Source organism: Phyllobates terribilis, unplaced genomic scaffold (genome assembly GCF_046119375.1).
Source record: "Phyllobates terribilis strain yellow unplaced genomic scaffold, ASM4611937v1 Scaffold_4__5_contigs__length_816908805, whole genome shotgun sequence".
Taxonomy (NCBI): domain Eukaryota; kingdom Metazoa; phylum Chordata; class Amphibia; order Anura; family Dendrobatidae; genus Phyllobates; species Phyllobates terribilis.
In genome coordinates this window covers 660,416,887-660,444,413 of record NW_027362764.1, presented here as the reverse complement: position 1 = coordinate 660,444,413, position 27,527 = coordinate 660,416,887, and the positions used below count along the sequence as shown (strand labels likewise).

General features: G+C 47.3%; 1 protein-coding gene across 2 annotated transcripts in view; it reads right to left on the bottom strand.

Annotated features, from left to right (window-relative positions):
• The window catches only part of LOC141264476 (uncharacterized), a 497,614-nt gene that overhangs the window by 347,827 nt on the left and 122,260 nt on the right, over positions 1 to 27,527 (bottom strand). The gene's annotated exons all lie outside the window — the stretch shown is intronic.

Below are 27,527 nucleotides of genomic sequence, written 5' to 3'. Positions count from 1 at the left end.
CTGCACTACAACGCCCAGCACAACCAACAATATCTACACTGCCCTGGAGCTAGCTCTTCCTGTGGAGAGTCACACCATCCCTGCTGCAGTAACATCAGCTTCAGAGGACTGCTCCACAGCGGCGGCTCCCTTTAGCCGCATTCCACAGGTGGCGTCACAAACTTTATCAATCCCCTATAAATAGAAACCCCCTTTTTATTGACCGCCCTGGGTATCCCCCCACCAGCATCCATAGGCCCGGCTGCCGAGTACCCCACGGCCCAGGGGGCGCGTCAATTATAAATAATAATAATTATATACAGTACAGACCAAAAGTTTGGACACACCTTCTCATTTAAAGATTTTTCTGTATTTTCATGACTATGAAAATTGTACATTCACACTGAAGGCATCAAAACTATGAATTAACACATGTGGAATTATATACGTAACAAAAAAGTGTGAAACAACTGAAAACATGTCTTATATTCTAGGTTCTTCAAAGTAGCCACCTTTTGCTTTGATGACTGCTTTGCACACTCTTGGCATTCTCTTGATGAGCTTCAAGAGGTAGTCATCGGAAATGGTCTTCCAACAATCTTGAAGGAGTTTCCAAAGATGCTTAGCACTTGTTCGCCCTTTTGCCTTCACTCTGCGGTCCAGCTCACCCCAAACCATCTCGATTGGGTTCAGGTCTGGTGACTGTGGAGGCCAGGTCATCTGGTGTAGCACCCCATCACTCTCTTTCTTGGTCAAATAGCCATTACACAGCCTGGAGATGTGTTTGGGGTCATTGTCCATGCTTCACGGTGGGAACCAGGCAAGTAGAGTACATCCGTTCACCTTTTCTGCGTCGCACAAAGACACAGTGGTTGAAACCAAAGATCTCAAATTTGGACTCATCAGACCAAAGCACAGATTTCCACTGGTCTAATGTCCATTCCTTGTGTTCTTTAGCCCAAACAAGTCTCTTCTGCTTGTTGCCTGTCCTTAGCAGTGGTTTCCTAGCAGCTATTTTACCATGAAGGCCTGATGCACAAAGTCTCCTCTTAACAGTTGTCGTAGGGATGTGTCTGCTGCTAGAACTCTGTGTGGCATTGACCTGGTCTCTAATCTGAGCTGCTGTTAACCTGCGATTTCTGAGGCTGGTGACTGGATAAACTTATCCTCAGAAGCAGAGGTAACTCTTGGTCTTCCTTTCCTGGGGCGGTCCTCATGTGAGCCAGTTTCTTTGTAGCGCTTGATGGTTTTTGCAACTGCACTTGGGGACACTTTCAAAGTTTGCCCAATTTTTCGGACTGACTTTCATTTCTTAAAGTAATGATGGCCACTCTTTTTTTTTTTACTTAGCTGCTTTTTTCTTGCCATAATACAAATTCTAACAGTCTATTCAGTAGGACTATCAGCTGTGTATCCACCTGACTTCTGCACAACACAACTGATGGTCCCAACCCCATTTATAAGGCAAGAAATCCCACTTATTAAACCTGACAGGGCACACCTGTGAAGTGAAAACCATTTCCGGTGACTACCTCTTGAAGCTCATCAAGAGAAGGCCAAGAGTGTGCAAAGCAGTCATCAAAGCAAAAGGTGGCTACTTTGAAGAACCTAGAATATAAGACATATTTTCAGTTGATTCACACTTTTTTGTTAAGTATATAATTCCACATGTGTTAATTCATAGTTTTGATGCCTTCAGTGTGAATGTACAATTTTCATAGTCCTGAAAATACAGAAAAATCTTTAAATGAGAAGGTGTGTCCAAACTTTTGGTCTGTACTGTATATATATATATACACACGTATATTGTAGAGGCAAGCAATGCATAATATGGATTTCACTGTAGACAGTAGCTGTAAAGTGATGCATGAGGCTGAAGACCACACACAAGGAACATATAAATCTGTGTGCAGATAGCACCCGGGTTTGGATAGATATGCCTCATATAACTGAGCACACATGGTCTTCTAATACTGTACTATATTTTGAGCTACAAATCGTTCCCTTGAGGATGTAGGAGGGGGAGGGTTGCTTATTTATTTGTCCGTGTGCCCCAGTGGATGCGTTAAGTCCAATATTTTTTAAAGAAGTATGCCAGACTGAGTGGACACATCCAAAGGAAACAAACAATCTTACTATGCAGCCAGAGTCACTAAAATAGTAATAATAATTATGATAATAATAATAATAATAAATAGTCAGATTTTTTGCCCCTAGACACATTGGCACACCGCGTACTGCATTCTCCTATACAGCCCAACAAATGGCATACTGGCCAGATATAGGCTGGGAGAACACTTTTTTTTTTGCTTATGTCTGGTTAACAGTGGCCTATGCCAACGCTACAGTATACGTCAGGAAAAGCTTATGTGACGCCCAGCTGTGCTTGGTATCACAGATCCTAGAAGGGTGTATTGAAGGATTCCTCCACAAGAGGCCCCCATAACCATTCACACATCTCCACCTTCCACCTCAGACCACCAGAGGGAGCCCGTTAGGGATAGATAAATAGGGAAGGTGGAGCCAGGCAGCAGTGAGTCTGGTGTGAGTTAGTCAGAGTCTGGTTTAGCAGTGAGTCCAGTACAGTCTGAGAGGAGTGACCTCAGAGGACAAAAGCCTGTTCCAGCTCCTGCAATTGCTATCCTGCAGTGGAGCTTATCCAGATCGAGACTCAGTGTAGCTCAAAGAAGTGAGCTTTAGGTGTGCCGGCGCCATAAGATCGGTGAAGCGCGGCAAGCTGCCGTTAGTGTGAGTAGCCTAGTGAGGGCCCGAGTAGGCCGAAGGCGAGTGGAGCGTTAGTACATAGAGGGAGCAGAGGAGCTTAACTGGCTCACCCCGAGGCAGTTACCGGACACCGGGTCCGAAGTTTGCTGGGATCTTTATGACCCAGTAAGGCATAACTGGAATCCTTGGAGAACTACAAGTCCCAGGATCGCTAAAAGTGCTGATATGTAACAGAGCCAGGAGACACATAGGCCCGCAGCTAAGGTGCGTGTACTCCAAGAAAAGGCCCTACCACAAGGTCAGCCAGAGCAGGACAGAGACAAAGTTAGGCCTAGCTCCAGGCAGGTCAGAAACTTACTACACAGAGGCAAGAAACAGGAGGCAAAAAAAACGCTCATTGGGGGGGATCCTGACATGCACCCTTCACCCTACAGTGCTCCAGAACGTGTCTGAATTTCCATCAGTAAAAGGTACTGAAGTGACTATCGTGTCTGTCCCTGTTCTTGCCCTGATCCGGCTGGGTCGCTCCTGTCCTGCATTCCCCTTTCTACACTGCCCTGAAGCCTAGCTCCACCTGTGGGGAGCGATACCATCTAAGCTGCCTCATCATCGGCCTCAGTAGACTGCGCAGCGCTGGTGAATCTCACCAGAAGCCACAGGTGGTGTCACAAACTTTTATAACCTTAGCAAAATTTCCACCCCTTTTAAAGAGTGACCCCAGGGTACGGGCCCGGGAGCCGACCACCGCGACATCCCCAAGGCCAAGGCCCGGGTACCGAGTCATCCCCATCCCCTGGGCGAGTCAATTACAACGTATACTGTAGGCTAAGTGCACAGACATAGTGTACACCTAGCCTTACCGCATTATCATACTCTCATTCATGGCCGCCGGTGGGTGTTACTGTCAGCGGTGTGCAGCAGCCGTACCAGGGGATCACAGGCTTAAAGCGTAGCCGTCGTTTTAATTTTTATTTCATAAATCAATAGTACACATGAAAATAGGCAACTTTATAATAAATTATATCAGAGAAATTTGCTTCTTTGTCTGCCAAAATTGATTAGTCATTATCAAAGTTCTTAAGTAAAATCTGAATTCAGTGAAGACTGACTGTTACATTATGGATATAGTAGATGGCACCTGCTATTGATGAGATTTTATGTGTCACAGGAATACTGCAACAGAGAGGGGCCTGAAGATTGTGGCGTCTGGTTACACGAACTTCTGCACTGACTAGAACTCCTTCATCATCCTATTAAACAATGCAGTTTTTTCTTGCTCTGTCATTGCAGGGGTTAATCAGTTCAGTTGATCTCCTGGAACTCTCCATCCTGAATTGTTTCAGCTGTTCTGTGTTGGCCACTCCCCTCTGGAATATATGCTCCCCACTGGCACTTGGGAGTTGCCAGTGATAGTTACTACTTTCTGATTTTATGGTGAAGGAGAGTTTTGAATTTGTATAAGTTGGCTGGTGTAGTTTACAGGAGATATCTGTGTGGATTTGGTATTGTGTGTTTATCCTAATCCTCTCCCATTTGGTTTACCCCTCCTACTGTTCTCTTGATTTCCACTCTGTTGATTTGTGAGTTTATTTGTATGATTGTATTTTTGTTTTATCCCTGGCTGTATATCGCTGTCTGCATGGTTAGTGTTTTCAATACATTTTGGCCTCACACTTCCCTGGGTGGGGGAGGAAAAAGATAGGAGCATAGCAAGGTAAGAGACCCTGGCGTCTCCACCATCTGGAGTAATAAGGGAGAGAGGGATAGCCTAGGGTGCCCCTAGTTCGAGGAATCAGATAGGTGTGGACTGTCTCTTGTAGTTAGGTGTCACTATGGAGATGAGGATGAAGGAGCTAGAGACAGAGCTCCTCCTCCCCCACCTATCTAGATGGAATCTTATCAGTAGGATCTGCCTTCTCCTATCTCAGTAATGGGAAAGTCTGTCTTCACTGAATACAGATTTTACCTTAGAATTGAGAATTTTGATAATGATTGATCAGTCCTGGCAGAGAGAAACATATTTCTCTGATAAGATATATTACAAAGTTGCTTATTTTCATCTGTACTATTGATTTATGAAATAAAAATTAAAACAATGGTTATTCTATAAATGGTTGCTTACCCTAGGAAAAGAAGAAAGTATATAAACCTGTCAGCCTGCCTGACTTTTTGCCTAAAATAAAAGTCAGTCAGATTTAAAGCAGAGCTCACGCTGCTCAGGACCAATCTGGGGTGAGGGTAGATTTGTCTGGTCACCTTCAACAAACTGAGCACTAGTACAGTATATATTTCTATTGTAGAAGGTTACCAGGGGCTGTACGGATTAATGAAAACAAGTGAAGACAGCAGTATCCTGGATACGCACAGACCTCACATTCAGCATGTATTACAGGAAAAGAAAATCTCACATAAAAAAAATCTGAAACTTGGTTCAGACTGCAAACTGCCTATCAGGGGGTCTGAAAATGAATGAAGGAATGAAAATTGTAGACTGAAATGTAGTGGTAATGTTTAGTTACTAAAATTATACTAACACCTGTAAAAAGAAAAAAATTCCATGTCAATGTTGTCCATAGCTTTTAAAGGGGTTTTCTATCTTCAGAACCCGTAAGCCCAAACGACTGCATACTTGTAAAACAATAAACACAGACAGTACTCACTCTCCCAGGCACAGGTCGGCCCCCCTCGAATGATCCCGTCTATGATTATTTACTGCAAAGCTGACGTCACAACTACAGGACGTATCAGCACTACAGCCAAGTGTTATCTGTGCTGCTGTTTTACATTTACAAGTATGTATTTGTTTCGGCATAATTATTTTTTTGATAGTGCCACCCCAAACTGACAGTATAAGCTAAACACACAAAGCGTGATTCATTATTTGTGATTTTTTTTATGTCACTTTTCTTGTTTTGTCTTGTGGTTTTTGGTTTTGCACCAAATTAATCAAAATGGTTAATGTGGTTCATAAACTAAATAAAACAAAAAATGCTCTCTATTCTTATCCTTAATGGGTTTTGCAAATGTTTAAAAATGTGCATAATCCTAGAAAATGTTGCAAGTTAGGCCGTGTGCCCACGATGAGCTTTTAATGCGTTTTTGGAGCTGCATATTTTCGCTCCTGCAAAAACACAACGTTTTACCGTACCAGCAAAGTGGATGGATTTATAGAAATCTCATGTCCACTGTGCTTCTTTTTTATGCTGCGTAAACTGATCTGCGGTGCGTTTTTCCAATCCGCAATTTGTCAATTTCTCTTGCGGTTACGCGGTGTGGAATTTCCCCATAGACTTGCATTAGATGGGGAAAATCCGCAGGTAAAAAGCGCATATGCGTTTTTAGTGCTTTTCCGCAGAGGAAACACATCAAAGACGCATGTAATCGCACCTAAGAATGTCAAATACCAGGAAGTTTCAAAAACAAAGCAGTTTTAGTTAAAGCATGACACACCAGAGACAAAAAACACAGCGTCAAAAACATTATAAAAATGCATATTAAAAAAACGCACACAAAAACGCAAGTAACCTAATTTTCATAATAGGTGCAGAAATGGCGCGGAATTTCTGCAACGTCAAAAACTCAACAAATACTGATCGTGGGAACAAAGTCTTATTCTTCAACTGCACCAAAGTAAAAAATCCACCAGAAGCCTTACACCAGGTAGAAACGGGAGTGAAATCCACCAAAAAAATGTGACATTTGAAAAAGTCCCATATCAAGAATCAAACTAAATAATACAGATAAGCAAAGTTGTTGAAGAAAAATAAAAAAAAGACAACTTAAAAAAAATGGAGTAAATTTTCTACAATATAAGGCATTAAAAAAAAAGGAAAATTACTCCAGAAAAATGGAGAAACAACAATGTTGAATCAGGAACACTGACACCAATTCATCAAATTCTGGAGTAAAACTCTTTGAAAAATAGCAATTTTTTTGTGCTACGCAAAGTTGCTCAAAAAACTTGTGACTTTTGGCGTTTTCACTCCACTTAAGCTAACTCCACCAAAGAAGGTGGCGGTATACATTTCGTGAAAAATGTTTCAGTTCTCAGTAACGCTTCTGGCGAGGACCTAAGGGATACCATTTCTCGTTCTGGAGAGTGACAAGCCAGGCCTGGCATGTCAGTGTGAGGAGACCTATATGCCATGCAGTGCTCCTCTGGGAAATTGAATATATAAATTGCCTCTTCAAAGAGGAAGAGGACTAGAACTCTAGTGCCACCTATTGGAGGTAGCAATCCTAAAAGTCAATATCGACCATTGGCGTCTAAGTCTCCTCACTCTAACATCCCAGACCTGTTTTGTCACTCTCCACAAGAAGAAATGTTACCCCTTAGATCCCAGTCTTAGCCTTCTCACCTAGCCAAATCAGATCTCACACTTTGTACTGACGAGGGACAATACCCCGAAACACCGTGTCTGCAAATTCAGATTTTGGTTTGGCTTTTATCCCAAGTCATGTGGTAAGACTTGTTAAAGGGTCAATATTGACTTTTAGGATCGCTGCTTCCAATAGGTGGCACTAGAGTTCTAGTCATCTTTTTCTCTATAGAGGCAATTTGCATATTTCTGACAAGGCGCACTCTACTGGTAAGATAAGTGGCGGGCGGCTCTCATTTGAATGGGTGAAAAATGCTGAAAAAATTAACATTCAGCAGATTTAAAACTGCTTCAAATTTGTAAGATAAAAAATTAAGAAGTTTGCGTAAAACGCTGAGTTTTTTCGTGGCAATAATGCATATAAAAAACACAGCAAAAATACAACGTATAAACGAGCCCTAGTGGTGCGATTATTATAAGGGCTATTTCCCCTACAAGGCTATATGCTCAGTTTATACTGTCAGTTTGGGCCGACAAACACCCTTTAGCAATATAAGTAAATAAATGAATTATTTAATTAATTCAATTGCTCAAAAAGTTCTTATATGAGACTAAAAGCAGACAAGAACTTTCTAAAAAGTCATCAACAAGGAGATAAAAATTTGCAGCAAATACATACGGTAACTCCAGCTTGCTTCAGTAATTACTCAAATCCATTTTTTTTCCTACTTGCCATGTTGAATACTGAACAAGTAAAATTGCATTTTAGGAATCGCTCAAAATGTTTTCTTTTTAATTCTTTTCTCCGGGCTGTAATTAGTTTAATCTGGTTTGCTTTATTGTAATATTTCATTGGCGTAGGTTTCAAATCAATTAATATTTTGTACTCATCATGACTGACTGGTATTTATTGGCTTGTTGCCACACCTTGATTCTCTATCACATTCAATCATGGCTCTTTTAATCTGAATATTTAGTACTCTTTCATGTCTTAATTACAGCAAATTGCACACAGTTGGCACCATTTCTTGAAATTAATCCCAGAGTACTTTGTTTCTGTCAAGCAGTCAAAGCCCTGGAGAATAATAGTAAATGTTATTGCAGATCTAAATTTAAACGACTGTCTATGTATTTAACACAAGCCTTTAATTATTCGTGAAATTCGTTTTTTTGCGGATCAAATGTTAAACATCCTTCATTGAAGAAGTTAAATTGGTGTAGACAGCAAATAAAATAAGTATATATTTTGTCCTAGTATTATAATAATAATACAATTACCTTTCTCCCTGTCCCATCCACATTATCATTACAATTATTACTATTATTGTTGTGGTTATTGCTATTGCTGAGGTGCTGGAACATGTTCTCATGGTTATTTAGGTCAAATATATAAGAGAAATTCTGCTTTTCAGCTCACACTTGTAAAAACATAAAAACTCAATTTTTGAAATATTCAGATAGAAAAGTCATAAGAATTTCTTTGTTGCATGTTTAAATGTGTTAGCACAGATCGCTGTGCTGTTTCCATATTGGTCATTAAGGGGGTTGTCAGGACTCGAACCCAGCAGCTCTTGTGCACCAGGTAGCAGCTCTTCCCTCTGAGCTATTCGGCTCACTGGACAGTTCCTTGCTAACACAGATACTAGTACCTGTGTTGTTCCTGAGTGGCTTCATCCTTTGATTTCCTGATTGAACACCCTATATAAACCTAGCCTGGTACCTCCTTCCTTGTGAGATTATTGAGCTCCCAGCCTTTAGTCAAGCGCTCCTTTCTCCCTGCTGTCTCATCCAAGACAATACTACTGTTAGCGTGTACCAACCTCTGGCGATTCCTGACTACGCAACCTGCTTATCCTTCAAGACTATACAGTTGCTCCTGTGCATCGTCCTCTGGCTATTCCTGACTATGCAACCTGCTGATGCAGCCCCGATTGGTTGCAATACCACTACTCCAACGCAGGTCAGTTCATAACAGGGGTTCTCCGATGAATGCAAGTAATGAATAGCTGATAACTTATCCATAGTGGGGGTTCGAACACTGGAGCGTGTGCCGAGGGGCAGAACAGGGAGCTTTGATCCTCAAAAAGGCACATTTCTGCCCATTAGATTGGAGCAGCAGTGCACACCGCGGCTCCAAAAAAAGCCGTGCACAGCACTCAGCAACGCCAAATGTAATAAATTGTTTTGAGGGGGGGGATGAAGAGGAGTCGAACATGCGCTCTAAAGCGCTATTCTAATGGAGTTAATAGTGCCCTGCTCTACCAATCAGTGTGGATTCCAGTGGTCAGACCCTCTCTAAACATTACGTGATCACTAGTGTTGAGCGAGTATGTTCTGTTCAGAGTATGCTCGGGCCGAGCTACGAGTATTTACAGCTACTCGGTGATATGTTTGAATCGCTCCCGTGTGCTTGATTTGCAACTGTTTGACAGCTTTATTACATGGGAGGAATGTGTAAGAAATAGACATTCCTTACATGTAGTAAAGCTGTCAAACAGTCACAAATCATGCACACGGGAGTGATTCAAACACATCACCGAGCAGCTGTAAATACTCGGAGCTCGGCCCGAGCATACTCGGCGAAAGGGTTAACAGAATATACTCGCTCAACACTAGTGATCACCAAACAACCCTTTTAATTTCCGCGCTCGACTGTTCCATAGTGTTGTAGTAGAAGCAAAAAAGCCTTCAGGAGAATTCTTGTAGGATGTTTCAAAGATGAGGAGAGATTGCCATCCGCTGGTCAGACACAATCAAGTGGAACCAAGATGTGTTAGGAAAGTGTTAGGGGGAGCAGATTTAGATGCTGGGCCCGGTCAGGTGACTTCCAGGAAGGATTTCCTGAATATACAAGTCCAGCGTGCCAAGCCTGAGGGAGGATTGGCGCCAAGCTGCAGAGAGGAGCTGACACGCTCCCGACGTGCTGAGAAGTCCAGCGTGGCAGGCCTGAGCCAGAGGCTTGCGACACATAACAGGTGGACACCGGTGGGTGAACTCCGGATTCCCCACAGAGGTGCCTCAAGTGCTGCGCCTGCTGAGGAGAGTCGGGACCTGCTTGCGGTGCTGAGTGAGTTCGCAGGACCCAACGTCGCCCGCCAACAGACGAGGTCTGAATCCCCCTACCCAAGGCTTGAGAGACTGCCCCCAATGGACAAGCAGAGAGTAGCTGGGAGTAGACTGAGCCAGGAGAGTCACGCCAGCGGAAGCAGAGGAGCTTCTCAAGTGAACAGGGCCATCACTTTCACTGTTCACCTACGGTACCAGGGGCAGATGGGTTTATGATCTCAGGTTGGGAGGGGACTAGTTGGGGTGGGAGAAGCTAAACTTGATTTGATTGACTTTGTCAGGAAAAGACTTGCAGCCTAGAGGGAACAACCGGTGACCCCCGCTAGGGCCATATACAGAGTTAAAGAACTAATGTGGTGACTCCCACGATTGGGTGCATCATACTACCTTGAGAGACTTTGCATTATTACTTCAAATTACCATTTGTAATCCCTGTTACTATTCGCTTGTGTATATATATATATATATATATATATATATATATATATATATATATATAACAGGTGTTCTAAACTGTTTATATCCATCCCTGACTGTCCTCGCCTTGTGTCTCTGTGCGCTGCATTCTGGCACCTGCATTACAGTGTCACCTCCTGTGGCCAGTGCCTAGACAAAAGTTATTGGAAGGCTAACGTGTAAGTAACCGTTAAAGACCCCCCCCCCAAAAAATAAATAAAAAACTGATCCTTTTGCAAATATCTGGTGTTGGTTTTCATACTGTGGATGACAAAACCACATGTGGGAGCCAATGCCTTATTCATGCATCTTTTGGTCACCACATGTGAACACAGCTTATGGCACATGCAGCAATCGAAACTTGAAAACGCAGCCTAATCCCATAAATTAGTAAACAATTTTATCAAGGGGATAAAAGATGCATGGTGTATGTTCACACAACTGATTAAAATCAGATTTCTATTATCCATGCCAAAAATCAGAGTCAGAGGATGACCCTAGGAATTCTGCCCTGGCTAGGTGCAAAGATTAGCTCCATTGTTGTTCAACTGTTCAAACCAAGCACAGGTGCTCAGTGCACCCTTGGCATGACCAAGCAGTACAGCGCACCTTCCCACCTACCTTTTTGCATCCATCTCTGTTCCCCTTCCCCCTTGATTGACATCTGAGAATGGTGGAGATTGAGGAAATTGTTTAGCCATGCCAAAGCTGCACTGAGTGTCTGAGCTTGGAATGAATATTGTGCTAACCGACTCACCATTAAGGCCGGGGTCACATTCAGGATGCGATATGCTAATAACACTCAGCTCAAACTATGATGCGAGCGTGGGCCGAGTGACAGTGCTCTGTGCTCCGATCCTCTCGTGTGAGAGAATTAAAGAACTGGTGCGGAGAAGACAGAGAAAGTAATTTCTCCATCTCTTCCATTGCCAGAGTCCGCAGTAATTACACTGCACTCAGATGACATGTGAGTGCAGTCCCATGTTTTTTGAACGCACCCATAGACTCGTATGCATACGTGCTGTCCAATATACACTGCCAATCGCAGTAAGCAGCGATAATTTTCTCATGACGACTCGGCATGAGAAAGTAAACGCTAGTTGGCAATGCGTCATAGTATTAGTGCTGTCTGATGAAACTTCGGATAGCACTCATCCAAGCTATATGGTGGCTACTCGCCAGTCTGAGCGAGCCCTAAAGACGTTATCTGGGCTTCAGCTGCTCAATAGAGTGGGCGATCACGTGTCGCTAGATTCTCATCCGCTTCTCTCCATGTTCTGTCTGGCAAATGAGTGGAATCCGGACAGTGTGAACGAGGCAATCAACAATCTGCAGTCACATAGAATCACAGCAGGAATTTAGCTTAAACTTGGAAAACCCCTTTAACAACTAAAACTTTTTAAAAAAAAAAGTAAGTCATAGAGCTTTTCAAAGCCTCATTGATCAACTATTATCACCAGGGAAAACGGTGTTTAGCCGTACATTTCCCCTGCATGAAACGCTTGGATGCACAGGTTCTCTATTCTGGCTCATAGAGCTCCTTCACATCCATACAGCCATGAGACAACCCCTTCAAACCCTCCACTTTAATTTTTACTCATTCTTACTTTAATTCCTAAACAGATACAGTTACGTTTCACCAAGTTAGTTTCAAATGATTCAGCATGTGTGGACTAGAATCCAATGTACTCTGCCATATTTTTATTTTAACTGGACACTAGAAGTTAGGGCTCGTACAGACGACAGTATTCTTGGTCAGAGTCACTCGGACCAATGTTATCCTATGGTCCGATCTCATGTCCATTTTTTTCCTCGGATCAAGTCTGTCCGAGGAAAAAAAAAATTGCAGCATGGATCGCACTCCATGCACACCATGCAAGTCAAAAGGTCTGTCAAAAAAAAAAAAATCGGACCACACTCGGATGACATCTGAGTTCAGTCTAATTTTCACGGACTGACAGAATGGAGAAGATGGTGACTTTTTTTTCCCATCTTCTCCACATCCGAGAAAATTGGTTCAGAGTTTGATCACAGTGTGATTAAAAAAAATGGTCCCTATTCTCTTGGATGAGAGAAAATATGCTTGTGTGACACTAGCCTTATTGAAATGAATTCCTAGATATCAGACATGAAATATGCAAATGGTCTCTTCAGAGAGGAAGAGGACTTGAACTCCAGTGACACCTATTGGAAGTATCAATTATTAAGATCATTGTCATTATTGGCCCTTTAACGGTCCTTGAAATAGGACTTAGGATAAAAGCCAAATCAGAATCTCAATTTGTAGACAGTGTTTCAGGCTATTGCCCCTCATCAGTACAGAGTTGGAAATCTGTTTTGGCTGGGTGAGAGGCTAAGGCTTGGATCTAAGGGGTAATGTTTCTCTTTATGGAGAGTGACATGCCAGGTCTGGCATGCCAGTATGAGATGACTTAAACGCTTTGCAAGAGTTCAAGTCCTCTTTGAAGAGACAATTTGCATATTTAATTTCCCAGAGGAGCATGCAAGGCATTTAAGTCTCCTCATACTGGCATGCGAGACCTGGCATGTCACTCTCCACAAGGAGAAACCTTACCCCTTAGATTACATATCAGACACAACCACCAGAGCCATTTTCTATATACCTTATACCAATCTCGTAGCATGTGCTCTTATTTTGCCTAATGACATTATTATCCAACTATTACCCTTCAGGGAGGTCAGTGTTCCCAATCTGAATGCTGTCCTACAATATTACATTAAATAGGAGTGCATGAGTGTTTTTAACTTTTCCGATAACGCTCTATTTTTCTAGCTCTAGGTTTATTCTGAGCAGGGAGTCGAGCTGCCTTTAAAAAAAAAAATAAATAAAAAATTAGCAGACAGGTAGCACTGAGAATAAAATTTCACGGAAACCACTTATAAATACAATTCCCTTCTCTAACTTTTAGCAGCGCAGAGTTGAAGCCAGAGATTCTGGGCAGTGACATACAAATAGGAACGGAGTGAATCACCTTTTGCCTCCATCCACTTTCCCGCTATCCCCTGAGCATATGCCTGCAGCTTAAACAGAACTTTTTACATCCACAGCTTGAGCACCAGGTGAACCCTGACTAAATACAATCCCTGTGCAAACTGCCTGTCACCAGCAGAAGCCTCTGCTCTTTTCTATGCAGCACAACAATCTATGCCAATAATAAAGACTCATTAATATAAAGTGTAGGTGAACACAAGGATGCATCACTCCCTATAACAGCAACCTTTGAAGCCTATGGCCCGATTCATCATTGCCTTTGCACCAGTTTTCTGTCTAGTTTTGTGTTCTAGTTCAAGTCCCCTCCCATGTATTTTTGAGTTTGCCAGTATTTTAGCACAATTTTACATAATTTAGCAAAACATGCAACTTTTGGTGCTAAATAGTTGCAAAAACACTAGTTCAAGACCAAAAAGAACATTTTTGACTTTGTGAATTGTTAGCGCCATTTTGAAGAATTTGGCACCTTTAAATGGGAACTATAAGACAAAAAAGGAAAGTAGCTTAAAATAAAAGCAAAGGATGAATTGGGGAGAAGAATGAAGAACAGCGTCATACATGCACTATGGTTCCACTGTATGTCTCTGATTTCACATAAGCATACAACGGCGTTTTATCTGAAAAAATTAATTAGAAAAAGAAATATGCACAAATATATACATGTTTCATCTATCCCTTTTTCTTTTGTGCTGACCAATTGTCCAGAAAAACAAAGATGTGCCCATATCATGAGATCCCTCTTATCTTTTGCCACTAAAAGTGATCCTTTCTGACCTATTGATGTGCCCTTATACATGCCATGATATCCCTCTTACCAGTTGCCTCCCCCTAAAGATTACATGACTAAAAGTTATCCTATCTGACTTTTTGATGTGCCCATCTATATGCCATGATATTTCTCTTATCATTTCCCCCCCTAAATAGACAACATTACTACAAGTACATTACTATCTGTACTACCCATGACTACATACAGTGTATTAAGGGATCCAGGACAATTTGTGCACATAGATTTCCTTTCTTTAAGAATGAGGTTTAGTCACCTTAACCCTGTTCCACTACCACAATTTCTGTGGATCATATAGTCCTCATGGATGATTTACTGGAGTATTTTTACCCCTAGCAGCGAGATATGCTCCTTTACTGGCATGACACGATATGCTGTGAAGTGTACACGCTCTGCATGTGCATTAGCCAACCAGCTATCAGTGTATACAGCGCACCATAGCAACCAAAACACACATAAGTGTGTTTTCCACTAGCGTGACGTCACTTCCGGTTCCCCGCCCCCTTTTGTGACGCACTTCCGCCCCAGCGCTCAGTGCGCACATACTTAAATGAGGACTCCCAGTGCACGTTCCACAGCGCTGGGAGACGGTCACGCCGCCCTCCTCCTCCCCTGCAACAACGAGCCATATCTGGGACTCCTGCACCACAGCCAGAAACGGAAGCCAACAGGAACAAGGTGCCCAGCTCCCAGGAGCCCTCCCCTTTCCCTCTTCTTCCACCCCTCCTACTAATTGGGACATTCTCCCTACTCCAGTCCCCCACACTATATGAATAACAATATAGGGAAAAGGCCACACCGCTCCTCTCTATTATATGAAACAGCCACAACAAGGACGCCAGCACTGTATCAAGACGTAGAGACTTCACGTCACACCAGCATGAAAGTCTCCTTTAGGCTGTGAACCAAGAGACATTAAAGGTAGTGGTCTGTTTTCTCTAAAAAAACCCTGTTTGATTTTCCAGGCGCTTAACATGCATTTCTTACTATTACAGCACCATTTAAAGATTTTTATTCTATCTCTTATGGCATATACCTTCATCTGAACCCACTTAAGGTAACCCCACAGTATACTTTATGTTACTTGATGATTCCACTGTATATAATGTACATATGTATAATTGTGATTTTATTCTGCCTCCCTTTGCTTCTATCTCTCTCTCCCCTCTCCCCCCTCATTTCCTTTTTTCCCCTTCCCCCCTCTCGTCCTTCAATAGTGTATATTATGGACTTTCTGTTTAACCAATGTGATTTCCTATATCCCTACTCCTAACACCGTATTTCCTCTCTTTTAGTAGTGCGACTCAATGAAGAAGGCCTGGATAAGGCCGAAACGTCTCTGTCGCCAATCACTGTCGCAAATCACGTTTGATCGGTTTGATATTATGCCAAATGTTAATAAATGAACACTGCATCAGAATTCATGAGTGTGCGATGATATAATTTAATGCAGAAAAACAAAAAAACATGGAGACGTATCCTATATTGATCTGTACTGAGGATTAAAAACTTGCCTATGCAAGCCAATGGCCCCGTGAAAAAAATGGGTAACACATGGATGTCATCTGGTGTCCGTACTTATTTTTTTATTTTTAATTTAAAAAAAAAAAGATGAAACAAGGACTGATACCAAATGGATCCAGCACACTCAAAAAAAAAAAAAAAAAAAAAAAAAGTGAGAAATCGGCAAAAGTTGCTGGCCACGCACCATTCAGGTACTCTATGCTACTTTTTCAAGTTTTGGTGAGTATGGTGCAAAAATGAAAAACAGTATGAGACTTTTTCCAAGTGTTTTTTTTTTTTTTTTTAACAAATTTTAACTTTTTAGGAGGCGGAACTGTCGACTTGATGTCAGCGCTGTAGCCAATTCTAGACCCCGGGGCCAGTGGCGAGACACACCTTTGAACCTGGGTAGAGTGAGTATGACGCGCCCCCTGGGCAGTGGGGAATACCTGGAGCCGGGCCTTGTGGATGCTGGGGGTTGTAATCACCATGGCGGCGACCCGGTCCGTGACCCAGGGCGGTCAAACCAGGGTAGTCTATGTGTGCTAATATCAATGTCCGACTACACCACCTGTGGATTGCGGTTATTGGTAACCGCTGCTGCGGAGCAGTCCACTGAAGCTGGTGATATGCGCAGCAAGGTAGTATAACTCCCCACAGGAAGAGTGTAGCTTCAGGGCAGCTTGAGTGGATGATAGTGGTGATAGTGCAGGGTGTCGCGGTGCAAGAAGAATCACAGAGTTCAGATGATGCAGTCCCAGATCTTTTACTGGTGGCAATTATATAGGCCTCAACGGGAGTACTTGCTAGGGATGAGGGCCTGGTCAGTCTGGTAACAATCCTAGAATTCCCCTGGCCAGGTGGAGTTGTAGGCCTGCTGTTCTGACTGTACTCTTTTGGCAATCCCGCTTATAGTCGTGTTGTAGCCCACGTCCCTGAGTGTAACGTGCTGCTCACCCGTATGACTGGCGACTCGGATCCCGTGTATTCCTCGCTCCTCTGTGGAGGTACTGGTCCTCTCGTGTGGCTGAGCCTCCGGGCTTCTGGGGCCAGGAGACCTGCAATCTCCTGCCTTGCGGTTTCTGCTGCTGGGCTTGAAGGGTCCCACAGCCTCGGACTCCGGTGTCCGGTCTTCTGTATCTACTCTGGCCAGGACGAGCTCGGCACAGCTCCAGTCCCTGGCTTCTTGCTCCTTAGTGTCCTGCTTGACTCCTGACACTGAACTGATTAACCCCGCCTCCAGACCCAGTTATATAGGGCAGGATCCTCCCCTCTCTGGTCTGGAGCAGAAGGTGTTGCAATTAGTGTGTTCCCTGACCAGGAAACTCCTGTTTTGCTCCCAGACATGGTATTACTACCACTGTGGCAACCAGACCCCCTGGGGTGCCACAAGTACAGCACAGTTAGTTTCTTTAGCCAGCAGCTGGGGATTAACTTTTAATGAAAATGAACAATCCCCAGTTTACAGAGGTTTTAAGGTAAAACTGCTTGAAATGTAGCAAACTATTTCCGCATCTCTTGGTTGTGCAAAAAAAGTTGCAACTTTTGACGTTCTTGCGCCAGTCCCAGCCAGTTAAGCCAACTTCTTGAGAAGTAAGTGGAGCTTAGCGGTAATGGGAACGTGGCCAAGTGTGTCCGTAAAATTCACAATAATTTAGTGCATCTTACTTCAGCGCCCCCTTCATTTAGATTGGTGTGCAAAATGCCAGCCTTGATGAATTTGCTGTAATCTGCGTGATAAATGTGGGACAAAGTTTTCATTTCATGTTACATTCAATGCCATATAATAGAGGCATTCACTTAATTGCACTTTTCTTATCAACGTCAGAATTCAAGACTTTTCATCTTTGTTATCATCATTGGTTATTCCGTTTTAGAGATATAAAGTAATTGTTCCATCAGGACAAACCCTGTCTTGGTGCTCCATTTGGCCATAGTTGAGATCTCGAAAACTTTAACTTGAACTCCCACTCTGGAGGACACAGTGTGACCATGTCACTGACGCGCCCCCTGGGCCATGTTTGGGGAATACCCGGAGCCGGATCCGTTGGGGATGGTAGTCCTCGTGGCGGTGACCCGGTCCGTGCCCATGGTGTCAAACTAAGTGGCGATGTTTTTAGTGGCAGATGTGATATTGTTCGACTACGCCACCCGTTGAATGCGGTTACGAAACCGCCGCTGCAGGGCAGACCGCTGAGGCCGGTGGTACAGTTGTGCAGCGTGGGTAGTATAACCCCCAACGGGAGGGGTATGGCCTCAGGGCAGCGGACGTGGATGATGGGGATGGTAGAATGGCACGCAGGCACCAGGAACCACTCAGAGACGGTGCGGTGTAGTTCAGGGTCTTTACTGGTGACAAAGGTAGACCCCCCCGGGAGTACTGGCTAGCGATCGGGGCCTGGTCAGTCCGTGAGCAGACAGGATCTCCCCTGGCCAGGCGGAGTTGTAGGCCTCCCCAACTAACTGTACTCTTCTTGGCTACCTTGCTAGAAGCGGGTAAAAGTAGCCCACGTCCCTGAGTGTACCGTGTGGTGCTCACCCGTATGGCCGGTGACTCGGGGCCTTCTGGTAGCCTCCGCTCCACGACGGCGGTGCTGGTCCCTTGCGTGTGACCGTGCCTTCGGGTTTCTTGGCCAGAGGACCTGAAATCCCCTGCCGGTCGGTTTCTGCTGCTGGGTATGGAACAGTCCCCACAGCCTCGGACTCCGTGTCCGGTGAGATCTCTTCAGTCAGGACGAGCTCTACAGCTTCCAGTCTCTGACCCCTTTTATCACTGCTCCCACAGACCTCATGATCTTGCTCTCCCTGTATCAGCTCCACTCCAGACCAGACTGTGTCTCTGTCTGGGACTCCTCTTCTTCTCTTCTCTACTCTCTACTCACTAACCCTACCTCAGCCCCAGTTTATATAGGGGGAAGTTCTTCCCCTCCCAGGACTGGGCAGGAGGTGTGGCATGCTCAGGGTTCCTGACCAGGAGACCTCCCACCTGCTCACAGACGTAATATTGCTATTACTGTGGTAACCAGACCCCTGGGGTTCCACATTCCCCCCCTAGTAAAATTTAGTACTCCGGGACTAAACATATTTTTTTGAAAACATAACAGGGTATAAACAGGAACAATACAATAAGGAAAAACATGTTAAAGTGGTCACGGCGTGTCCGCAACCGGGTGCAATTTTTGAAGCAAAAGGGTGTCCATTTCACCAAAGAACAGGGAGCCGTAACCAGGTAGGGGTCTTTCCTGCCCCGAGTCTTTAACAGTCTATAGTCCGTTCCTGGGTTACGCTCCAAACATATATACAACAGAGTTCTAGTAAATCCACAAAAGATACCTATAAAATAACTGGAAAAACATAATTATTTACAAGCAACAGTAAACAGGTAAATACCAATAAGACAGTCTGAACACTTTAGATCCTCCAACGTACGGGCAACTGGCCTCTAGTGGCCCTAGTAGACCTACGGAGCTTACTGACCGGTCCTGAGCTACAGGGTGTAGGAGCTGTCAAAGGTAAGCTGGGCAGCTGTCTACGGACTCTTTGGCTCACTAGGGGCACGGCAGGCTCACTATAAGCAGAGGGTCGATTCTCCTGGTCTGCTTGTGTGGGGTCTTCTGCCTCCTGGACCGGCTGCTTTTCCAGCTCTACCTGTTTTTCCGTAGGCACTTGGAATGCTGGCTGGAGGAAGGTGAGGACGGGTACCACAACAGCGCCATTTACTTGTGTCCAAGACCGAGGGAAGTCTCCGAGTACAGTACTGACCATCTCTTCCCTTTCCTCTGCGGGTCGAGGGTTTTCGTGATCTTTTTCAGGGTTTCGTAGTTGCTCGGGACACTTCTTCAGGTGATCTCGGGAGACAATGGCTGTGGTTTCTCCTCCATCCTTACTGATTGTGCAGATTTTTGGGTTTTCATGGCTTGATGGCAGTACGGTGTACGGGTCCTTCTCCCACTGGTCGTCCAACTTGTGGAGCCGTCTTTTCCTCTTCAAGACCTGCTCTCCAGGTACCAGGGGAACAGCGGGAGCATACTGGTTGTAAGTCTTCTCCTGTCTTTCTCTTGCTTGACGGAGACTTCGCTCAACGCTCTCCTGTACTTTCCGGTACTGCTGCTGCCTCTCTGTGTCCCAGTCTGCTTCTGGTGAAGTGTCTTCGGGTGTCAGGACTCCCATATCCAGATCAACAGGCAGCTTACCAGGTCTTGCTCTCATTAGGTAAGCCGGGGCACAGTTGGTAGAACCTACAGGGATGTGGTTGCATAGGTCCACCAGATCAGGCAGTTTCTCAGGCCACAGACTGCGTTCTTCCAGGGGCAATGTTTTCAGAAGGTCTATCACCACCTGGTTCATCTTCTCGCAGAGTCCATTGGTTTGCGGATGATAGGGTGTTGTTCTTATCTTCCGGCAGCCATACAGAGTGCAGAACTCCTGGAAGACTTCCGCTTCAAAGGCAGGTCCTTGGTCCGTCAGCACCTGCTCTGGGTATCCGTGTGGACGGCAGAAGTGCTGCTGGAAGGCTCTAGCTGCTGTTTGAGCCGTTAAGTCCTTGACGGGGACTACAACCAAGAACCGGGAGTAGTGATCCACGATGGTTAACGCATAGACGTAGCCACTTCTGCTGGGGGTCAGTTTTACATGGTCCAAGGCTACCAGTTCCAACGGCTGCCTGGTGACGATGGACTGCAGGGGGGTCTTCTGGCTGGCACGGTCCTTCCTTCTTAGGTTGCATGGACCACAGTCTCTGCACCACCTCTCGATGGTTCCTCTCATGCCTACCCAGTGGAACCGCCCACGCAGCAGGAACTCCAGCTTCTTCCATCCGAAGTGCCCAGCTCCGTCGTGGTATGCCTCCAGGACCATAGCCGCGTCTCTTCTTGGCACCACTACTTGCCAGATCAGTTCATGCGTCCGGGAGTTAACCATTCTGCGGCACAACTTTCCCTTGTAAAGGAACAGTCGACTCTTCTCAGCCCACAGTTGCTTGGTCTCCTCCGGAGCGTCTGGGTCAAGGCGGGCATCTGGCTGAGTCAGCATCTCCTTCACTAGTCGGACGGCGGGGTCACTCTCTTGCATTTCCACCCAGTTGTAATGAGGTAAGGGGTTGAACGTAGTGGATTGCTTACCCCTTACACGGTGGGAATACTGGGTAGTCCCATGACGGTGAAACGCGGGGAGTTCAACTTCTTCCAGTTCCTCTGGATCTTCCCCTACGTCCGGTAGGTTTGGCATTCTGGACAAGGCATCCGCGTTGGTATTGGAGCGTCCTGCCCGGTATTTGATCGTGAACTCATAGTTGGACAGGCGGGCCATCCATCTCTGCTCCAGGGCACCGAGTCTTGCAGTGTCCAGGTGTGTCAACGGGTTGTTATCCGTGTACACGGTGAACCGGGAAGAGGCGAGGTAGTGCTTAAAGCGTTCGGTGACTGCCCACACCACTGCCAGGAACTCTAGCTTGAATGAGCTGTAATTCTCAGGGTTTCTTTCGGTGGGTCGCAGTTTTCGGCTGGCGTAAGCAATTACCCGTTCTCTCCCCTGCTGGATCTGGGACAGTACGGCTCCTAGCCCGATGTTACTTGCGTCGGTGTAGAGGATAAATGGCTGGCTGTAATCCGGGTACGCCAGGATTTCATCCCCTGTGAGGGCCATCTTCAGCTGGCGGAAGGACTCTTCTTCCAGCTTCTCCCATCTGAAGGGCGGCTTCTGGTTCTTGGCCTTCCTGGACTGGCCTATCAGGAGGTCCTGCATAGGAGCTGCCTTTTTGGTGAAACCGGGAATGAACCTTCGGTAGTAGCCTACCAACCCGAGGAACTGCCGCACTTCCTTTACGCTGGAGGGTCTTGGCCATTCCTTAATCGCGGTGATCTTATCAGGGTCGGGAGCCACTCCGTCAGCACTCACCACGTGTCCCAAGAACTGCACCTTTGGTTTTAGCAGGTGACACTTCGACGGTTTCACCTTCAGACCGTAGTTTGCCAGGGCTTCAAACACTTCCGCCAGGTGTTTCAGGTGGTCCTCGTAGGTTTTGGAATAAACTATAACATCGTCCAGGTACAGCAGGACCGTCTCAAAGTTCCGGTGTCCCAGACAGCATTCCATCAATCGTTGGAAGGTTCCTGGTGCGTTGCAGAGTCCGAACGGCATGCAGGTAAACTCGCTAAGTCCCATCGGGGTGGTGAATGCGGTCTTCTCCCGGTCCGCCTCTGCTACAGGAACCTGCCAGTACCCGCTAGTGAGATCCAAAGTGGAGAAGAAGTTAGCAGATTTTAAAGCAGCCAAAGACTCCTCTATCCTTGGTAAGGGGTACGCATCTTTGTGTGTGATACGGTTGATTTTCCGGTAATCTACACACATTCTCATGGTGTTGTCTTTCTTTTTAACCAAGAATAGTGGAGCTGCCCAGGGGCTACAGCTATCCCTGATTACCCCAGCCTCCTTCATGTCTCTAAGCATCCCCTTGGCGTGTTGGTAGTGTGCAGGGGGTAAGGGACGATACCTCTCCTTTATGGGAGGATGGTCTCCCGTGGGGATGTGATGTTCCACTCCCTTTACTCGCCCGAAGTCTAGCGGGTGTTTACTGAACACTCTCTCGTATTCCTGGATCACCCGGTAGACTCCCTGCTTTTGGTGAGCGGGTGTGGAGTCAGTACCCAAATGCAGTTGCTGACACCAGTCCTCCATTTGTTGCTTAGAGCCGTTACCTTCCTCTGGATGAGATGGAGGCAAGGGTTCCACAGACTGTACAGAATTTTGGTTGATGGTATACAATTTGGCTAGCGTAGCATACCGGGGCAGGTATACTTCTTCCCGATATTTATTATGCGAATGGGCACCCTCCCATGGCGTACATCAACCACCCCCCGTGCCGTCAAAATGGTGGGCCTACTATCTGAGTAGACTGGTTCTACCATTGCCTGGTAATCTCTACCTCTCAGACCAATAGCTGCCCGGCACCAAATCATCATTTCACTTTTCGGGGGCATGGCAATAGGGAAAGGGTCACACATTCTCACGCTACCAATCTCACCACCGGAGAGTTCCACCTGTTGCCGTCGCATCAGTGCCCGGATCTCTTTTTGGAGCACTCGCTGCTGGCTGGAGCAGGCGTTCTTGGCAACCTGCTGTAAAATGAGAATCACCTCTGCAAGACAATTTTCAATCACATTAGTTCCTAGAGTTATCTTTGGGTGACTCTCGCGCTTGTCAATGTCCACAATGATCAGTCCCTGTGCTGCCAGTTCGACTTTACCGATTTTAATGGTCATCTCTTTAAATCCGATCTGTGGCACGGGCTGACCATTGCTGGCGATGATACTCAAGTCGTCGTCTGGGTAGCGGGTTATATCCGAGTCATTCCAGTACTGCTTGAAGAGCACGTACGGGATGGTGGTGACCTGTGACCCGGTGTCAAGTAGAGCACTCATAGGAATGCCATCCAGTACTACAGGCAAGACTGGACGTCCTCCCACGTATTTGTCACGCCAGTTCGATGGGCCTGGTGATCTTATTCCTAGGGGTTGGCCCTCTACCCCAGGTTGTGCCGGTTTTAAAGGACAGTACCTTGCCATATGTCCGGGTTGATTGCAGCGGCGGCAGATGGGTTGTCCGTCCTAGTTGTATCGGTCGCTAGGTCTTCCTCTGGCCGGTGGGGTCCTCCTTGGTCGGCGCCACAGTATATCCTCCGGTCCGGATGCCAGCTGGATCTTCCCTGGAGTAGAAACCTGTAAAGACTGCACAGTTCGGGTTAGCGCGGCAACGCTTTTAGTTAGCTCTTGGACCTGATGGTGCAGGTCTGTAGCTGGGTCATTGTTTAAAGCCTGCGCATCAGCTCCCACAGGCCCTGCCGACAAGGTGGTAAATGGTAGCAGGGCGTTTGTGGGTCACAGCGCCACCTGGTGCCGGTTCTCGGAGCACCCGGATGGCTCTGTCCTTGAACTGTGCAAAGTCCAGATGAGGGTCCTGTAAGGCCATTGCTCGCAACTGGGTTCGGTGAGCATTGCAATGTAGACCCTCTATAAATTGTTCAGTCAACAGCTTGTCTTCGTTTCCAACGCCGTCAGGGTCGGCCTGCTTAATGGCTCTCAGGGCCTCTTGTAGGTTTAGTGCATAGTCCCTTATATTCTCATGTGCTCGCTGCTTGCACCCGTAGAATCTAAGCTTGATCTCGGCTGAGGTACGGGTATCAAAGGTGTCCTTCAGCCGGGCTAGTATCTCTGCGACAGTCCTCCTCCTCCCAAGTGGCCAGGACTTTACCTCCCTTTGGGCTGCCCCTGTTAATTGAGCCACCAGGATGCTCACTTTTTGCTCTTCTGTGAGGGGGTACACCTGGAAGAGGCTATCCAGCCTTTCTCTGAAGTCATTTAGGGTATGGGACTCTCCTGAGTACCGGGGTAGCCAGGCTGCCCCCGGGATGTAGGGCATGGTGAAAGGCATGACCGCAGCAGCGGTGGTGCTGGCGGTGGCTGCAGCAGTGAAGCTCTCCTCCGTATCCGACATCCTCCTCCCCCCTAGTGGACCGTGGCCTACCTTGCGATGATCCTCTTCCGTAGGCCGCGGCTCCGCAGTGGATCGTCAGGGTTGAGGACCTTCCGTCGCGCTCCTGTGACGTCGGCGTCTGCTGGGTTCCTTCCAGGACCTTACGCAACGTCCGGACGTGAGGCGGGGCTTCAGTTCTCGCGCGCTTTCGGAGTCCACGCCCCTCTTCTTCCCGCGCGGCGTCCTCGAGATGGCGTCCAACGGCGGGAAAACTCCACGGATGGCGGGAAGAAGGCAAAAGATGGCGTCGGATGGTGGGAAAACTCCACAGATGGCGGGAAGAAGGCAAAAGATGGCATCGGATGGCGGGAATCTTCACCACAGGTAAGTTTAACAGTCTTTTTCAGGCACGCAGTACCCGGTGGTTGCGGGCACGAAATCCTGCCGACTACGCCAAAAGTTGACGCGCCCCCTGGGCCATGTTTGTGGAATACCCGGAGCCGGATCCGTTGGGGGTGGTAGTCCTCATGGCGGTGACCCGGTCCGTGCCCAGGGTGTCAAACTAAGTGGCGATGTTTTTAGTGGCAGATGTGATATTGTTCGACTACGCCACCCGTTGAATGCGGTTACGAAACCGCCGCTGCAGGGCAGACCGCTGAGGCCGGTGGTACAGTTGTGCAGCGTGGGTAGTATAACCCCCAACGGGAGTGGTATGGCCTCAGGGCAGCGGACGTGGATGATGGGGATTGTAACATACCTGGCGGCGTCCTTACATGGTGGTCCATCTCCCACTGTGCAAGAGCGCGCACTTGATCTCCAGTCCAGAATGTCTCTCTGGCTTCCCTCCATGCTGTCTGTTTGTGTCTGTTTCTGCTGCTTAAGGGCGGCGCCCGATCACTTCCTGCTTTTTGTACCTGCTGTGGGTCACACCCCTTGTGCGTCCTCAGCCTATTGCTGTCTGTCACCTGGTATATAGCTCAGCTGCTCCCATCTATCCCTGCCTGAGCATAGTGTTTCATTCAGTGTGTGCTTGCACTCTGAAGGTGCCAGGTCCCTTTCTTTGTCTCCTGCTTTGCGGTATCAGTTCCCGTGTCTGAACTGAGTCCTGTCTATGTCTCCTGCCTTGCGGTATCAGTTCCCGTGTCTGAACTGAGTCCTGTCTGTGTTCTCTTGTCTGCCTATCCTGGAGGCTGTATTTCCAGGCCTGTCTGAACACGCTCCTAGCCTGTTCCTCCCGCCTTCTATGGGCTGATTACCTAGATCCGTTCCTGTATCTTGTCTGTCCTGTCTGAACACGCTCTTAGCCTGTTCCTCCCGCCTTCTAGGGGTCGATTACCTAGATCCGTTCCTGTATCTTGTCTGTCCTGTCTGAACACGCTCCTTGCCTGTTCCTCCCGCCTCTCTGGGGGCCGTATTCCCAGACCCGCTCCTGTAAACCCTCTGCAGTGTCGGTCTCCTCCGTACACTCAGTTCCAGTCTGAACTCTCTCCTATCCTTTACCTGTTTTGCCTCTATGTCCGTTCCCTTCCTTTTTCTGCAGAGTCTGAACTCGTACCTACTCCTGCTTGTTGTCTCTGTACTCCCGTTTGTGAGTTTGTGGTCCACTCGCTACTTCACTGCAAGTACCCTGTGGGTATCTGGCTCTGTCTTTCTCTTCCTGTCTGTTCCGTGTGAACAGAGCCCTGTCCTCCCTGCTCCGGCTCCTTTGCTCACCGCTCCGGCGGTTCTAGCCTGCTCTGGCTCCTTTGCTCACCGCTCCGGCGGTTCTAGCCTGCTCTGACTCCTTTGCTCACCGCTCCGGCGGTTCTAGCCTGCTCTGACTCCTCTGCTCACCGCTCCGGCGGTTCTAGCCTTCTCTGACTCCTCTGCTCACCGCTCCGGCGGTTCTAGCCTTCTCTGACTCCTTTGCTCACCGCTCCGGCGGTTCTAGCCTGCTCTGACTCCTTTGCTCGCTGCTCCGGGAGCCTTGCTCCGCTCTTACCCTTTTGCTCACTGCTCCGGCAGTCTCGCTCCGCTCTTATCCTTTTGCTTACTGCTCCGGCAGTCTTGCTCCTCTCTTGCTCACCGCTCCAGGCGGTCTCGTCCTGCTTTACTCTTGCTCACTGCTCCGGCAGTCTCGCTCAGCTCTGACCCTTTGCTCACCGCTCCTGGCGGCCTTGTCCTGCTCTACTCTTGCTCACCGCTCCAGGCGGTCTTGTCCTGCCCTGTTCTCGCTCACCTCTCTGGGCGGCCTCACTCTGCTGTGTTTGTCCGCCACATCTGTGGTTCTGTTCCTGAGTCCCAGTGTGTACTGGGTCCTATCCCGCCAGTGTTCCTACCTGCTAGTGCCTCCCTGTCTGCACTCTAGCTGTGCTTGCCTGTACCCCTCTGCCTGTATTGTTCCTGAGTCCCAGTGTGTACTGGGTCCTATCCCGCCTGTGTTCCTACCTGCTAGTGCCTCCCTGTCTGCACTCTAGCTGTGCTTGCCTGTACCACCCCTGCCTGCATACCCGCCTGCCTGCATGCCAGTCGTGCCTGCCTATACCCACCAGTCTGTGCGCCAGCCTAACCAGCCTGTTCCTGTATTCCCCTGTGTGGGTCAACAGCCGTGTCCGGGGTCTGTCCTGGAGTAGCACCTGGTCCCTCTGCTCGGTTCCTCCTTGGTGCACTGGCGTCGTATGCCGTCGTGCGACCCTGGTCGGATCGGGTGAATACCTAGTTACGCCCCTCCAGGCATTCACTCTCCGGCACGGTCCAGTGGAACCACTACTCCCGCACACGCCAGTCAGTCCGGGCGTGTGCATAACAGGGATGGTAGAATGGCACGCAGGCACCAGGAACCACTCAGAGACGGTGCGGTGTAGTTCAGGGTCTTTACTGGTGACAAAGGTAGACCCTCCCGGGAGTACTGGCTAGCGATCGGGGCCTGGTCAGTCCGTGAGCAGACAGGATCTCCCCTGGCCAGGCGGAGTTGTAGGCCTCCCCAACTAACTGTACTCTTCTTGGCTACCTTGCTAGAAGCGGGTAAAAGTAGCCCACGTCCCTGAGTGTACCGTGTGGTGCTCACCCGTATGGCCGGTGACTCGGGGCCTTCTGGTAGCCTCCGCTCCACGACAGCGGTGCTGGTCCCTTGCGTGTGACCGTGCCTTCGGGTTTCTTGGCCAGAGGACCTGAAATCCCCTGCCGGTCGGTTTCTGCTGCTGGGTATGGAACAGTCCCCACAGCCTTGGAC